The 18,340-nt window shown below is 41.6% G+C and overlaps 1 protein-coding gene across 8 annotated transcripts in view; it reads right to left on the bottom strand.

Moving 5' to 3' along the window:
- dlgap2a (discs, large (Drosophila) homolog-associated protein 2a) overlaps positions 1 to 18,340 on the bottom strand; it is a 164,545-nt gene that overhangs the window by 95,020 nt on the left and 51,185 nt on the right. The window contains exon 1 of one of the 8 annotated variants that reach the window (XM_044166679.1): positions 4,547 to 4,583. The exons of 6 other annotated variants lie outside the window; for them this stretch is intronic. The gene's annotated coding sequence lies outside the window, so the exon portion shown is untranslated. Of the gene's footprint in view, positions 1 to 451; positions 569 to 4,546; positions 4,584 to 18,340 lie in introns of those variants that run through there. One more of the 8 variants, XM_044166677.1, reaches the window with a different exon arrangement.

Here is an 18,340-nt window from a genome sequence, read left to right as displayed (position 1 = left end):
TTTGTTGAGTACATTGTTTCTAGTGTTTTTTGTCTTCTATCTTTCTTCATGTTTTTTTGTCTCCCTCGTTGTATCCACTGAGGTCACTTTTGACATATAGGGTTAAATAAAATATCAACATCTGTCAACTTGACTCACCACAAAATGTCTAAAAAATACTGATAAAATGCAAACTGTTGGCTGGGAGCCAAACACATGACTGAACCAAGACACGCAACATTTGGTAAAGGTGCTGCCCAAAAAAAACAACAACAGCTGATGTGAAAAAAAGGAAAGGTCTCTCTCAAGGCCAAAAATGGAAAATGTATTCAAAGTAAAAAAGCATGACATTACGGTCTTCAGTAGATATAACATCAAATGAAGCACAAACAATATATACGTAAGGTGCACAAGATCAACACTAATTTGCCAATGACCTCAGGCAGGTGTGGAAGAGGAAATAAGGAAGTACCTCTGATAGGTTGGAATCAGGAAGCCTCACACCCACACACAGGATTTAAGGATGTGTTTCCACGCACTGACACCTGGTGAATGAATGTAAACACTATCACATTGTTCCACATTGCTTTCCCTACAGCATGATGTTAGATCCACTGACCTGCTATCGTCCCACTGCTTGTAACCACCTCCCTCCACCTGTCCCTCGCTGTCAGCTGAGCCTGAATCTGTGTCCCAGCAGCTTGATGGAAAGACAATATAACTACCGTTTTCCACAGGATATACCCAATAGATACTGCAGGTGCAAAAGCCAAAGGGCTACAAGAAAGCTGACACGGGTTTGGCCCCGTTCATCTGCATCTGCTTTGAAACCGGAGGCAGGTGGGGAATACCGGGTACAGCAGTACTGCATGTAGCAGAAGAGTTGTTTTCTAAATACGTATCACAATGTGATGACTTTAAAAGCTCCTTAATGCTAAAGGCCACATAATGTGAAAATTCATAATGGAGGAATCCTTCAGAGATGCTCCTTGTCCCTCTGTAGCCTAGCAACCACAATACAGCTCGTTTTTGCTCTGCAGTGTCGTTTGTTACAGGAAAGGCAGCACTATCAAAGCCGTGGAACGAGAAGACTGTAGCAGGCCTGAGAAATGAGGGATGACATGTGAGAAGAGAGAAAAAAAACAAACAAGAGAGAGTGCCTATATGTCACAGAAAGTGACACAAAAGAAGTGAGAGACTGAAAGAGAGAAGAGAGAGAAACAGAAGGATTGTAGGGACTCACAACTGATAAAAAAAACACAGAAGACAATCCCCAGCCTGAAAACACAAGTCTTTGGAGACTTTCTTTCACGCGGGCCTTTATCATACACATACACAAAAAGCCAATGCAGTTATGTGAATACAGACACACACACTGTAGCACTCCCATATTTGCAGATATCCCGTTGCCATGACGATGGGTAAGGAGGAGGCAAACGAGGTCTTTGCGGAGTCTCCTTCCTGTGTGCAAAGTATTTTCCCTCACATTCTCTTACTTAGAGCAGATGCATAAGCGTAAAGCTAATCCGCCATGTCCACCAAGACTGATTAAATGTGGCCCACTTCTATTCCAGAGAGGAAGACGCGCATGGAGGGAGGATGCTAACATTCTTTACTCACTATTCAACCCATGGCCCTCTTTAGGATCTGCTGATTATGCTTGAAGTCAGGGGGTTGAAGCATGGGGAAGGGTTTATCTCTGACAGAAAGATGAATATTACATGATGCGAGGTCATCCTCAATAGATACGCTTATGAGTCATGGAGTCGTAGCAGAACTGTATTTGCAAATGTGATGAATATTACATTGATGGCCTCTTTTATGTCCTCTTTATGACTTCATAGCACTGGCCATCTATCAGAGTGTGTTATTTATTCCTACTCTGATGGCGCGAGAACTGCAGAGATTAAAATCATTAATTTATTCACGCGGCTGTCGTAAGGGGTGCTATATAGAGGTATGTGGACCCAAAAGCAGATGACGAGGAAGCAGTCTGAGGGAAAAGCAGCCGGATGACTACCGTGTTTATTGTGGGGTGGTATGCAGGCAAGTACAGGCAGAGGTGAAAACAGGGGAGTGAGTCCAAGGTGGAAAAACAGTACAGAAGGGAGCAGGCAAGATCCAAAAATCCAAACAAGGTCCACAGGAGAACAAAGAATCCAACACAACTTACAGCGAATGCTTGGCAGGAACAACACCATGAGTACAACAATGATCCAACACTGAACAAAGAAAAGACCCAGACTAAATACCCTAGGGGAGGTGAGACAACGAGACACAGGTGCAAACAATCAAGGGAGGACCAATAATCAAAACTGGAGGGAAAACACAGACAGGAAGTAAAAACACAAGACACACAAGGTTAAGGAGAATACTACAAAATAAACCAGGAAGTGATAACACCTGAACTACCACAGTGGCCATTTCTTTGGTTTAATCTCTTTGATTTGAACAAAGAGTGGGCTCATCCGGAGGAGTGGTAGGTGAGTGATAAATGTGGGAATGTCACGCTGATGCGGAGTCTGCTCTAAAAAACAATCCCTGTGTTCCCTCAGATGTTCTCTAAGCATTGATCAGTAGGCCCTGTGGATAGATGGGTAGTGGTGTGCAACAAGGTGTGGATTCCCAGAGAACTGCCACCCACACCATAACACCAGCACTAACACACTCTGGATACACACATATACTGGCCTATTTTAGCATGTGTCCACCCAAATATTAAGGTAGATGTATAAGTTAGTATGTGCAAGCATGTAAACATTTATTCTTAAACACTTGGTACATGTGGCCGACACAACCTCTAGTGACAGTCCATTGTTTTAGCTCTACTCCTTAATAGACTGAGAGCACTCTGAAATGACTTCTGGAGTATATTAGCCCTGACCTTGTATTCAGAGTGCCCGGGTTAGCAAGCTCTAACTAGCAGGCCGACAGCATAGGAGTCCATCAGAGATGCCTTTAAGTAGCCATGACTAAGTGGTAGCTGGCTCTGGATGGGGCCAGCTCAGGTTTTAGGGGACTCTGCACTCTCCACTCCACAGAGGCTGAGAACTGCTGACAACCTGTGGTGAGTAAAGCCCTCAAATAAAGCACAGGCATGTCATAATCAGGCTTTGCCACATGATATACTTGAATTGGAATCAGAAAGAGTAGGCGATTGTATTTTAAATGGAATGTGATGCTCTGGCACTGGAGTATCATGACACAAAGAGTTGCTCAAACTGTATCACTCTTGCAAGAATTTACCCCTGTAAATTAAAAAAAAGGTGTTCCTGCCATGCAACAAACACTATTGTATTAATACATCTAATACAACTGGCCTGCTCCAGCTTCTTCGTGTGGACAGGCTGGCAGCTGCAACCACCTGAGGGTGTGTTCACACTATTCTGCTTTATTTTAAAATGCCACTGCCATGTTTTCACTTTCAAGTCAACGGGGAGCGGCCGCAGGGTGATTGGAGAGAAGCTGGTTTAAAAAAAGAATTGTGCCTTATTTTTAAAACGCAGAGGAGCACTTCCTATATTTGAGCGAAAGTGAAACTTTTTGGACAGTGGCAAATGAAAGCAAGTGAGTCAGTGAAGCAACGAGGGGGCTGATGGGTTTAACCAGCAGTTGACTGACCTACCTGTTGCTTGACCCATCAGTCAGGTGGTTACTCAACTTATGTTTGCAACGGCTGGCTAAAATTACAGGCATCTAAGTAGTGCTTGAAACAAATAGTTGATTAATCAATCAGAAAATTGTCAACAATTTTGATAATCAATTAATCATTTATTATTATTTATTGGAAGTGCAAAGTGTTTAAGGCATTTTATCAAGAAAAAAACCATCATCTCCAGTTTCTCAAATGTAAGGTTTTGTTGCTTTTCTCTGTTTTATATCATTGTAAATGACATAAAAATGGAATATCTTGGATTTTGAACTGCTGGTCGGAAGAAAATTGCAATTTGAAGATGTTACTTTGGGCTCTGGGAAATTGTGATGGGCATTTTCTGACCATTTTATTGATTAAACGATTAATCCATTAATAAACAAAAGCAACTGATTTATCGATTACATTAGTTGAAGCCCCACATCTAAGCCAAAGGTGCATGCACTATGAATTCATGTATACAGTATACTGTAATGTAAGATTAACAATAAATGTCAGTAGTATTTGATTCATCACATAATCTTAAGGAAGCAAAATGCACATCCTATTTGCAATATTATCATTTCAAAATGCATAGTGTATCTATAAACAGTCCAGCTGACTGCTTGCTAGTATCAGTGTTTTTTAAACATGAAAAGGATATTGATGTGACACTACACTATGTAACTAGAAAAAAAACATTTATAGTATTACTTTGTTTTTAAATGTAGTCATATAAAAGAGAAGCTGAGGCCAGGTTTTGAGTTATGGTTACTAGGGAGGGCTACATTCGAGTGGTGGTGTAAATGATGAGAGGATTAAAAATGAGCACATGAAAAGATAGATACAGATGAAAGTGTCAGAAACATTTTCCTTTTCGTGCTTGAAACATGAGAGAATTAGAGAGAAAAACAGAGCACCGGTTGACTCACATACTTAGTTTCTTGTTACACGATTTAGGACCCTCAATAACAGGTGGAGAATCTGGTAAAAAAAAAAAATGGATTTGCATCAGCGTTTCACAGATGGTTCGCTTTTGGGTTCACGTTTAGTGGCTCAGACATCAATTTCACTGGGAGAAAGAGACCAAAAACGTTAAGTCTCATCTCCATTAGTCAGTCGTCCCTTGGGAGACAGCAGAAAGAGATTGATGGCCTGGTAAGAATAAACAGCTGGAACTTATGGGAGCGGTCTGTCTGTGTCAGGACCAGCCTTGATCTCCCAATGATAAAAGCTGAGTCACGACTTGGCTGGTTAAGGCCAAAAACATGCAGTGATACATGAGTCTATCATCTAATTTACAGAGCGACCATGGGACAGAATAGTAACTTCAGACAACTGGCTAGGGCAATGGCAAATAACTAACTTTATTTGTAATGGAGTTTAGTTACATGACATTAACATCAGCGTTTGAGTGCAAAACCTTGATTTACAGGACTGATGTGTGAATCTGCATGGGATTAAACAAAAGAGCTGGTTTGAGTCATAAAATACAGACATGTGAATATTGTTCTATGGATGACTGCAGCATAGAGACAGGAAGTCTAAATCATAGTGACAGAGCTGTACAGAATAACTCCATCCAATCAAAGAACACTCAGGGGACAAGCGCACTTCACTTAGGCTTCATTTGCATTTTTCCCACAATGCTGGTGATTTATGCTCCTTAAATAAAAGCCATCATCCACTGGCAGTCCCTGGCCCAGGGTGATTTAATTAATGGCAAGCACATCAACTCCCATATGTGGAACATGCCTGGGAGTTTGCTTGTCGATCAGCATCTGCCGCCCCTGCAACAAAATGATTCCAATCAATGCTGTAATGGTTTAAAGGCCCTGGACCTAATAAGCCTGGCAGGAGCCACAACAGCAATGGCACGAATGATGGAACATTGTGTGTGTGTGTGTGTGTGTGTGTGTGTCTGTGTGTGTGTAGTCATGGGGATCAAAGATGTTTCTTTTATAAGAATTGAATAGTGTTTACCAATGCGTTGGACAAGGCGGCTTACACTTGAATAATAAAAACGGGTTTTTTGTAAGTGTAAATAATACATGCATGGGAATCCATTGCGCAGAGAGAGGCGGGGATGATGGTGTGTGCTTTTAAATTATTCCCAGATCACTCACGTTAACACACAAGACACACTGTAGGACAGTGGCAAGTATGAAAAATGTAATATATGATGGTCACGATGGTCCTGCATTAATGCACTTTCTTTAATACCCTCTGGTAATAGCAGCTACTTAGGCCTGAGGAACAGATCAACAATGTAAAAGGGCATCCTGGTGATGGGATCCCAACCTCACAGAAGCCCAAATTATTCAGACTGGCACAGCGTAATGAAATTCAATCTTGTCTCCATTCAATTCATTAAGAAAAGCAGGAGTGATGCCCAGTGAGATAACTACCCATATAGGTACTTGAACTCTCAAAGTCTTCATGGTAATTCTCTAGTATGTAGTGGGGAACATTATCATTTGAAATGGTTTAATATAGGTTCCAAAACAATGTCTGAGTATTACAGACACGATGTGGCAGGCCCTAAATGCTCTAGTTGCCAGCCTGAATGATATCATGAATGCAAGCTTTCTAAAAGCCCGGTGGACACATTGAGAGCTCGCTTCATATGCCTGCTAATGAAAAAAGACCAGTGCCCATCTGTAGAGTGCATCTGTTCCCTGAAATCACTCACAAACAGTTCAGAAAGCTGACACAGCGATCCCCATTGTCATTCACAGAGGTGGTTTACTTTTTGTCTCACAACTCTTAGATGGCACTGAGAGCTGTCTCATTTGTCCCCAGTGGAGCCAGTTCTCTGAGTGCATGTCTGGAGAGTTGGCTCCAAGAACAGCCACCTGGTGGCATGCAGCAGCCACACTGGCACTCAAGAGGAGCTGGAGATCTGGGGCATAGAGTGCTTATAGTCATCACTGTATATCTGCAAACTTTAAGACCTGAACTTCTTCTAATGATTTTGTTTACTTTCATATTGGCATTGGAGTCTCAACTTGGGAAACGGGTTCAAAATCTCTTTCAATCGTGCAGTGGACAAAATATTTTTTCTTCCAGATGATTAGAGGAGTCTTTGAGGATTCTGGAAACGTCTTCAGAACAGCGGTAAGTGTTATTAAACGACCCTCTGGGTTTTTCAAAGATCACTGGATATTTATTTTTCATAGAAATGGATGCTTAGCTCTGTGACTTGAATGTAATGGCAATTCATGAGAAGCACAAATTGGGGCTTCTTGAGTGTTTTTCTCCACCACTAACCTGGCTCACTTTCTAACAGGTAGAAACAGTACCTTCACACCTAAGAGCTGTACAGTGCACAGGACTCAACTGAAGTATTTTGCTCAATGCTACAACAACAATCAGTCACAAGCCCGCGTCTCTTACATTTTAGCTATTACTGTCCATTTCCATATCAGACTGTAAGGATTCTACGAACAGTACGCATGATAGCAGGTTAAGCCCTGATTGTATTTTACTGGAACAATGATTAATGATCTGAGTGCGCTAATCTATAGTCCTGTCTGTAGGTGGTAATGCCAGACATGTGCTTCTCAGTGGGTACCGCAGGGGCACCACCTGGCCTAATGACCCTGCCTCTTACTAGTCAGCAGGTCTCTGGCTCGACCTGCTACAGATCAGCTGTGAGGAGAAGGTGTTGGGGCAACGTGTGTGTTGCCCCAACACACTCGGACCTGGAGATGAAGGTGTTAGATCACCATCACATCATCGCAAAGGTGCCACATTTCTACTGTGCCCACATGGAGAAGGTGTAAATGTGAAAATTGGGTTTGTGTTTAAAGGCTCAATACTACACTTGTTGAGGCGACCATGCACATTTCTTACAAGCGGCATAACTATTTATTTAATGTTTTTTATGTCCATGGCATTTTAGTTATTCCCTGAACTGTTGGGCGCATTATGTTTGGAGCCACACTCATGCCACAGTCTTTTGATTAAAATGTGGCAGTGTGTCATGGACATGTCACATTGATGATTTATCTGTGGTTATTAATAGGAGCTGTGGGGGAGTGGGTGTAATTGCATTCTTGTGATGACTGACTGCGTAACGTGGTGAGCAATATAAGTAGATGGCAGCGAAGTGACTCATATTTTCTATGCTACTGTAACTCATGGCAGGGCATTTGGTCACTACATAGACACAATGATCAACAATAATAATTCTCTTGGTTATCTGATCTGAAAAACCTTCTCTAAAGGTCTTTGAGGTCTGGAGTCTGGTCAGTTAAGCGTTAAAAGTTAGAGTTGACACTTCTGGTCGTATTGAGGACCTACTTCAACAAAGTATCTATGAAAGGAAGTACGCACTTGATAATCCTAGTGACATAAACTTGGTTTATTTTGAGCCTGCTCCCATTGCTTTTTGTAACACAACTGCCCGCACCTGCTGTACTTTCTGCTGCACCTGCCAGTACCTGCAATCCACTGGAAACATTTGGCCCCGCAGCCCCCATCTTTGTTCCAGTTCACCAAATAACTTTTGGGCCCTGATTGAAAAGCTCCATAAAAGACTCCCATTAAGTCGGTTTTGAGTGTGACAAAGGCATCAGCTATGATTTACCAACTGTAACCAAATAGCAGTTTGGTGCGTGTGTGGCGAGCTGAGGCTATCCAGCCTGCACAGTGACTGTGCGTTACAACATGACTGCTAGTCCCTTGAAAGGAAAAGAACAGTGCAACAAACGTGTTGCAGGGCTTGTGGGACCTACAGTTCGACATGCTTTGTGCAAACCTTTGACACAAACTTCCCCATTACCAGTGTTGGGCAAGTTACTTGAATACTGCAATCAATTACTAATTACATATTACTCATTGAAAACATTCAACAATTACATTATGGCCAGCTGCCTTTAAACAACTCCAAGTCCTCCAGACCCACAAGTCACATCTTTTGTATTTAACTAACACAAGGAATTGTGGTTTAATAAGCAGCCAGCCTACAGTTTGGAGGTATTTATTCACCATCCACAGCTAGTCCCAAACTCACAGTAAAGCTGCAGGATTCACACACACTCCAACTCTGAACAAAACCCAGTAATAATAAAACAACTTTAGAGTTACTTCCACACTCTTCCTCCACCAACAGCCCCGGCACCAAGCTAATCCATCCTGGACCAGTCTCTTCACTGAACGCAGAAGCCAAACTGATATCAACCCATCAGCAAACTCCCAGAACGAACAAGTTGATTCCCTGACTCAGTAACTGGGGTTAGTAACTGTAATGTAATTACTATATTTCAAATTGAAATGCCTTACATTACTGAAAAAGTAATCACAAGTAATGTGTTACTAATCAACACTGCCCATGACAACCATGTTGGGTATGGACCAAGAAACCTACCCTGAAGTATTGGTGTAGTATTGGTCTTGGAGTAAATTACCTCTTTAAAGTGAGGTATAGCCTTGCAGCACATCTAATGATGCTATTCTGACAAGTTCCTTGACAGTTCCAAGACTTCTTCTTCTTATATCCACATACAAAGTGATAAGTCTCTCACTTTTATAATAATCAGCAGTGCTGACACTCCTTTATTTGTTGTAGTAATCTGACACTTTTAATGCATAATGTGTGCATATGCGGCACATACAGTGTGCATAAGCAACAAGCATTTTGTATTTACTTTCAGAGCTATAACAGATTTCAAAAAATGTGGGTAAATACAAAAATAATGCCAAACTAATGCAAGCACAAACATCTTTGACTCCAGCAAAATGTTGTCAATGCATACTGGCCCTGAACGTCGCCACAGTAGGGCAGATAATGTCTTGCCTGATATAACGCACTCGCTATTTTTAGAGCAGGTCAGTGCATCACATCGTGGCTCAGCTAAGTGATGTGACCGCAGCACCCGTTGTTCTCATTAGCAAGCAATAGGCTAGTCCAAAACCTGGCTCTTCAAACAGTCCTCAGATGGTCTCTAATGCACCGGCAGAGTTTTTAATGTAGGGTTTGGGAAGGCATGGGTAGAGAGACACCAGCAGGACTTGTGAGAGAATACATTAATACCAGTGTAGGGATCTGGATGGTTTGTTTGTGTGATTGGGTTTCTGGTGCTGTCAAAACTGCACGCTTGCAGTACATGGACTCATCTCTGTGCAGAAATCAGACAGAGAGAGAGTGAGACGTTCAGAGAGACTTTACAGCAGTAAATCCACACTGGATTCTTTCAAGATGTCCAGAGCAATATTAAACTTTGCTTGTGCTTATATTGCAGAAAAATACACTGAGTAAACAAGCAAAAGAGAGACTCAAGACTCAGATGAGAGAATGTGTGCGTACCTTTGTGGGCGTGGGTGGATAAGACAGAAATAGAAAGTGAGCACAGAGTAAATTGTGAGGAAAAAGAATGTTCTAGAGAGAGAAGAGATAGAAAATGTCCTCATTTCAGCCTCTCGGCCATGTTACAGTCCAGATCTAGAGGGTCACTGTGTTCATGACAGTATTGTGTTACACAGTATCTGAATACCCCTGTATCCATGTACCGAGAAATTCACAGTCTATGTGTCTCTTTGAGATCCCTTGCCAATGATTATTTAGCAGTTCAAGCAAGTTATAAGTATGATGAAAGCTGCTGGATCTGTACCAGCTGCTTGACTTTGGTTTATGTAGGAATAAACGCTGTCTTTTGCCGCTCTATGCAATTTGTCTCCCATTTTTAAAAAAAATGCTGTTACTGCTGCCGGAAATGTAAAGCACATCAAGTCCAGAGTATTGTTGTGTGTATTTTTAATAGCAAATTAAATTAAAAGGATTAACTATTTGATGAAAAGTTTATATTCTATTGTGTTGTATCAATCGATTAAAGAAAGAAAACAGACCAAAATACCACCATGCTCATACACCCACATTCTCTCCATCTCTGTAATTCCCAAAACCTAGCAAGGATGACTCCATTTTCCCCATGGCCGTGCAGTGTCACCTTTGTCCTACCTCCCCTGGCTACTTGCCTTGAGGGAGCACAGTGTGTCCACAGCATATCAGAGGTCATGACTATCTGTCACAGATCTCAGCATCTCCATCCACTCTACGCCATAAACCTCTCTGATAGCGATGCGTGCCTTGTAAAGCCCGAGCAGGATCCATAATGAGTCAGGAGTCTAAGATATGTTAAAGACTGCTACATATTTGAAAACCAAGGTCCCAGAGTGATAGATCTGAATTCTCATGCAGAGCCACGGCAGAATTTTGGAGAACCCCTGGCCTAACCAAAACCTCAGACAGTCATCAGAGTGTGGATGACGCTAACACAAATGGTTAAGGTAGAAGAACACTTTTAGGGCAATCATAGTTCATTTTGTATCATTTTACTTGAAAGTAGTGCATGAATGGAGTTATGATTCAGAAGCACTAGACTAGAAGGCAGAATTGTAACATCTTGGTAGTAGAACACTGAGCTGTAAATCTTGATGTCAGGTACAAGCCATGTTTTCAGCACATATTTGTGGATTGTTTTGAATGACAATATAGAACATCAATAGCTGTTGACACGTGAACTACAAATCATCTTGAATTAAACACACTCCTGTATGTCCTTGGTGGTAAAGACAGATCAAACCTGCAGAGAGAAACGCTCAAATGATAATGATAGTAAAATAATCAGTAAAATCACCCTCATATCATGTGTGTTATCGTCTTTGTACCTGAGTTATTCTGTCTCTACATTAACCCACACGACTGAACCACATGATTTAGCCAGTCGTACTAAAATGTAGTTGAGCTTGTGAAACACAAATAGTCACAAGGTTATCTACTGTACAAACCTCAAATAATACTCATTCAATTTAGAGCTATTCTGCAGCAGTTCGAATACACCACTAATAATACATTTATATTATTTTCATCGGAATTAAACAGTGTCCACTTGTGACATCTGCTGACCAAAAGCAACAATGCAACCAGTGAGAATCACAGAGCATTTCACTGTGTTCGGAAAGATTGACAACTTTAGCTAATGTTAAAGCTACATGCAAATGTGGTGAATCAAATTTGCATAATTAGCACAAATAACAGAAATCACTGAGTGAGCATTGTACATGTTAATATATGTAGGTTCTTCAGTCACTACTGCTTTCAGCCAATTGCTGCAGGACTATTGGTAACGTTTCAGTAATGAAAAGGCGCAAATAGCCACAAAAATTGCTCACAAGAATTATGTACAGTAAGTTTTAGGGACTCTTGGGAAGTATTGTATAACCAGGTGAAAATAAGTTAACTTTCTATTGATAAGTGACTAAATTAGCCCCATTTTAATTATATTGCAGAGTAGTATACATCAATATATGTCTATTCTTCTCTTGAAAACAAGTTAATACACTTTACAGGGATCTAAAAATCATTAGAGTCGTTATCAAACTCTCATGTGTGATGATAATGAGAGTGAATCTGGATTTGGCATCATGCTGTGTGAATTGGCTTGAAGTAATGCAGTGAGAAGCCCCTGAGAGAGGGTTGCAGGGATCAAACTGAAGGCAAAATAAGCTGCACTGTTGCGGCATCCCTCCACCCACACACTCACCCTGCTCACTCACAAGTACGCATTCTAGTCATCTCTGCTGGAGGATGTGTGTGTACTGTATACGGGTGTGTGATCAGCATGTATCTGTGTGTTTCCCATTGTCTCCATCACTCATTCCTCTCCTTGTCATTCTTTCCCCCCCCTCTTTTGTTCATTCTCTCAATCCCTCCCACCTTGTTTTGATCGCTTTCTTCTTTTCTCTCCCACTCGTTCTCAGTCACAAAAACATGCACATGCAACCATCTTTCCACCCACACACGCAGTTGGCACGGGCGAGTCCCCGACAAGCAGCACAGTTTGGCGTGGGGTTATGCAAAGAAATACAAAAATCGGTGCGGCACCACTGCCTAATGGTGTCTCCATGGCAACTAAGGGAGCAAGGCCCTGCGATGTGGTGTCAAACAAACACAGGATTTTTAAACCTTAGCAAATAAATTAGCTTTGTATAGTGGTGGTGGTGGTGGGATGGAGTCAGTTAAAGAACAGAAATAAGCTCTGTGCACATTTTTACTACATCAAACATACTTTTGTTTCTGGATATTACATACTATCAATGCACAACATTTACTATAAAGAATGCAACATACAATACTATTTTAACAACCCCTTTTGTTTAGCTTTGTGTAGCTTTAATGTTGCTAAAAGCATCTTATTCCACTCTGACAGTATCATACTGTATATTCTGTATCATCTTTTTCCAACTCTTTATATGATTATTTATATTATTGATTTACACTGAGTGAGAGATTTAAACCCAAGAGTGTTTCATACAAACTTTGTACAGACAAACTACATACAATTATCATACAAACCCCCAAAAATCGGCCTGACACATTTCAAATATTTTAGGAAACTTTGGGATCTCCACTAGAATTTAAAAGTAAAGTTTTGTGGGTTTGAACAAAGTTTTTTGTAATGATTTGGAATTTGGTTCAAGAGGCTAAAGCAGAACTGACCCTCTGAAATCTCAAGACTGTCCTCCCAATAAAACAAGAGCATTAGTCGTTTCAGCAAATTCCCTGTAATGACACATGTTTATGTTCAAGTGACAAAGCCTTCTTGCGGCGGTAGTAATTATGACTCCTGTCCGTCGGGAGCAAAGGAGGAAGCAGGGTGACGTTGTTAAGGAGCTGAGGCAGAGATCGGGTGGATGGATGGAACAAAATGTTGGACTTTGCCACGGGAGACTGCTGCTTGTTTCCTGTTTCCTACCGACAGTCATTGCTGGTTATTGTAATCATGACGACGAAGGTCACCTAACCTTAATGAAGTACTAATTTTAATGCAAACCAAGATGTTTTTCTAACCTTGACCAAGTAGTTACTTTAATTTAAACCACAATCTTTCCCTGAACCTAAACTGCATTTCGTTGCCTTGTACTTGTACATGTGTAATGACAATAAAGTTGAATCTAATCTAAAAATCTAATCTAATCTAAAACTGACCAAACCTTAAGATCAGAAAATGTTTTTTTCTTTACAACGTCGATGTCGCCCTGTCGATAAGAAAACGCTTATATATGTCATTCTAGATGGCATTGACCAGTGCCATACTACTTGTTGGAAATCTCAGATCAACTTTGTTGCTTTCCAGTTTCGCTATTTTGTTAAATTTATTTACATTACATTTATTAGAATAGATATTGGCCAATGGTATGTGCTGCTCCCTTAATTTTGTTTTGGGTTGTAATATATAATTCCTATAAAAACGTAATACAGTATAGAATAGTTTGTGATTGCCTTGTCATGATCCAAAGTGATGCATCACAAGGGGTTTTGCCTGTAAACAATAAAATTTGTTAATAGTATTAATAACATTTGTGTCATTTTTATATGCATTCTAATACCTTTCACATATAAAAAGCTACACATACCACATGGACACACCTATACTGCAGAAGAAAGGTGCGATTCCACACACACACACACACACACACACACACACGCCCATTACACGACAGCACAAGGTAGGGAGGGCGGTGTGCCAGAGCACACAACAGTTTATCATTCCTTGACTCTGTCTGTCAGAGGCGTGAAGGGGTATCAGCAAACTGCTAGTGCAGGTAAAGGGAAAAAGCATCACTGCTGGAGCAGCCTATTCTGGTGTAACTTTTAAGAAGCGGGCCCGGGCAGTGCTTTCAAGTAGCAAAGACGTTGTTCTGTTTCAGTGCATGAGTCATTTGGCTTTAATGCTTTACCTGTGGCTCAGAGGTTGAGCTCTGGCACTGGCTGTAGTGCAACCTATTGACAACTAGGGAGAGAGAGATAGAAAAAAAAAGAGATGAAGCAGAGAGAAAGAGGGAGAAAAGAAGGGCTAAAAAAGAGTGTGTTGGTGAGTGACAGACACACAGAGAGTGAGAGAAGGGTAGAGGGATGCTGAGGCAAAAGAAGAGAGGGCTTTCTTCTTTTGTTTTTCTTTTGGGTTCAGTTCACGAGTTCCCGCCGGGAGAGAAGCCTGCTCTGAAGAGGCGACTGTTCAGAACCTCACTGGCATCCTGCATGTTTTCTTGTGTGTGTGTGTGTGTGTGTGTGTGTGTGTGTGTTTTTGTGTGTTTTTCAAAAAGAGAGGGGTTGATGGAGTCAGTTGGACAGTGATTGGAGTCAAAACGATTATCCCAGCAGACAGATTGTGCACTGACAGTTGTTCACGCCTCACACGAACACACACACATGCAACAAACACACACATGCTACAAACTGACACATCTGACACCAGCGGCTGATCATCCACAGCAAGTGGGCCGCCTCAGCCCACTTTGGAACACCATGCTGACCAGTGACTTAATGTAACAAGCCAGGCCACCATCTGTGTGTCCCACAACAGTTCATGCATTCATCCAGAGCCGTGGAACATTATTCACGTCGACTATCCAAAAAAATACCCTGCCATAGCTTTCATCCCTGTCAGCTGCTGAAACGATGATCCGTGACAAATTAAACTTGTCCAAATTAAGCTGTCAACCATTTTCCAACTCATTCTCCATTTCAGTCGAACACATTCCTTTGCTGTAAAGTTCTTGCAGCTGCATTGAAACAGATCTGGAATAAAGGCTTTAAGTCTCTTTAAGTATGTAACCAGTAGCTGGTCCCTGTTGGACTGTGACAATATGCTTCGTTAAGCTGTGCAAATCAACACGAGTGGCCCGCAAACTATGAAATCGGCGCTCTGCAAACCTGATTTGTTACTGTAGCGATGCAAACAGATCTGAATCAACGTCATCCACGTCTTCAAAAACCACTTAACTATCTGCAAACCTTCACAGCCCAATAACCTTTTTAAGAACCCTGGCCCTCCTTTACTTACTTTAAGATGTGTAATTCCAGGCCTCTTGCACAACTTGAATTAATTGCTCCTTGTCATAGTTATTATGGATTTCTCTAATATGCATGTAATTCATGTGAAATGATGTACATTAGTACTGCAATATGCTGATGGCAATATCCCATACATGGTCTCACAACTAGAGCTGCATGTCAAGATGCAGAGGGATGGTAGGCTGTAGGATTCCTTCAATGCTGTTACTTGTTTTCTCTGATTTGTTTAGCCCTGACGGCTGTTTTCATTGTTTGTGAGCTTCAGTGTTTGAGCGTCCATGACTGCTGCTGTCAAAAGCTGTGAGTCCATTGTCCCAGATATCCAATGTGAGCCGCCAAGAATGCTCGGAATGGTACTTCCATCTGTGCATTCTTTAAAGCACTGATCCCTGTGTGTGTACGTTGATACCAATTTGTTAATTTCTCAGTCTTCGTTTGCTACTTCTGGGAATCACCTGTTTAATTCAGGAAGCACATTGGCAGTGTGCATATAACAGAAATGGAACAAACATGTTGCATGGTCACAGTCCAGCATACATGTACCAAGGCCTCAAACAAACTAAACATGTTACACGCACACAGACCATGTTAATCAACCTAGGGAAAACACATTATGTAAGCAAGCTGTTTGTGCAATCAAATTCAGTCGCCACTCAAGACTCATTCATCTTGCTTGAAAGTAAATGTGACAGCATCATTTTAAACGGGCCAACAGCTGTATCTGTCTCACTCCTGCTTCATTTTGATTCCCTATCAGGCTGCTGAAAGGGACAAACCCAACAGAGAAGGTGTCTGACAAGACAATCTATACCCTGTCATTGTCAGCTAGTTTAACATATACTGTATATAAATTTGGTGCTTGATTACAACTGATCAGTACTAAGTGAAGTAAATGTACTGCAGCTTAATAGAGGATAAGGAGTCATTTTAATGTTTGTGTGCATACATCACGTGCAGGGCTTGAAATTAACATACACCAACCTGCAAACTGTGGCTCGACATTTATTATGGCGGGTGGTTTCATCAAGTTACCAGCCAAGTTGGCAGGTGCTGGATCTAACCCTGCTACCACTGCAATGGCACAATTACAATGATAAGTGCAAAGTGCTTGGTCATGTGTGCAAAGGCAATGACAGTATGTCCACACGCACCTATTACTTTCATTGTATGTTCAGCGTACTTTGTGCAAAAGAGTTTGTGAAGTGAAATATAAACCAAAGGGTGCGGTGATAAATAAAAAAGAGCAAATCACATTCTCTGAGTTCAAATACTTTTTGATATGCATCAAAGTCTTTTGAAGTCTTAATTGTGTTCCTGGAGGTTTTTACGGTGCAATATACTGAAACAATGCATCCAAAGGCATGTGATGTTGCGTTGTAGGTTGGATTTCTGTTTGTGTACTGTAGATTCTGATAACTTGGTCCCCATGTAATCTTATGTGTAGTCACAGCAGTAGGTAAAAAACTAGTTGTTGTTAACAAGATATTCCATTGTATTAATTTATGCAGTGTTTACATGCTTCCATTGTATTAATTTATGCAGTGTTTACATGCTACATTCATGTATATCATCGTGTTTTATTTCAAGAAAAATGTTCAGGCTAAAGGAAATTCTGAGTAGCTAGGAACTTTAAAATTAAGTAGCCACTTGGCTCGGTCATCCAAAAAGTTTTTAGCCCTCCATACTGTTCATGAAAGTACTCTATAGATCCAAGTACAAATGTATGAAAACTTTAACCTCCTGGCTTACAGTGCATTTGAAGTAATTAGGAGCGATGCTTGAGTGAAGAACATGGATTGAACTGTGACACTTAGAGTGGCCCCATGCCTCTAGCCCCTTGATTATTTTTCACTAATGCATTGGCCGTGTTTTTCCCATACATGTGAACCAGGGCTTCCCTTTGGCTGCCTTACACATATACATAGAGCCCACAGTAGTATGAAACGCAATAGGGGATGCATGTAAGGGGAAGCCCTGCTGAAATTAGGGCCTGTAATTCTAATTAATGAGCACCACTTGGGAAGGACAGATGAGCCACAGGAACCACTGGGGGTTGATTATTGGTACGTAGAGAGCCCTGATTCTTCAGCATAGTGGCATTGGTGACACAGTTGTTTAAGCACGACAATAATAACACCAAACATGGGCTATAACTCCCATCAGATAGATCCACCTGCACCTGCAAAAACACCACACAGACTGCTGGAAGTTACTTTGGATTACAAGCATCTGTTCAAATACCATAGGCTGATAGATGAATAGCCTCTCTAACCAAGCCTACGCTGTCTGTGGCTGAGTAGCACACTGTCTGTTAGCAGCTTTGGTGGGAGTGAGTCTGTCTGCAGTGCAGCAGTGGACATGAACAACCAAAGCATCTCTTCAAACTGGCTGCAGTGGCTCTGTAGCTTTGCCAAGCAGGCTAATTTACACCGGGGGCGAGAACCTGGGAACCTAGGTTGTAAATCGTCACCAAGTCACCACCCACAGTCGAACGCCACCCAATACCTGATGAAGAGACGGCACCGCACTGTAGAGGAGTGTTTCCCAAAAGTGAGTGTGTGCTGCTGACGTCTGAGCTCACAACCACAGTCGACGGATGAGAGAGAGTTGATAGTGTTGAAAGGGAAACACACACACACACACACACACGACATGACAGTGGAAAACTCTTTCATAGACTGAAAGCACTTCATTCACAAAACACAGAGCGACGTACAAGCCGCCCACTCAGAGCTCACCCCTTCATGAGAGTTTACATTAGACGCATGCAGCCGCCCACACACTCACCCACACACTCGCATGTACGCGCTCTCACACACACACGCACAGTGTAGTGTGCTCCCACAACAACACTGTCATAGAATCTCCTT

This window comes from Siniperca chuatsi, linkage group LG15, assembly GCF_020085105.1.
Source record: "Siniperca chuatsi isolate FFG_IHB_CAS linkage group LG15, ASM2008510v1, whole genome shotgun sequence".
NCBI classification, from domain to species: domain Eukaryota; kingdom Metazoa; phylum Chordata; class Actinopteri; order Centrarchiformes; family Sinipercidae; genus Siniperca; species Siniperca chuatsi.
This window is presented reverse-complemented; position numbering and strand designations above follow the sequence as displayed.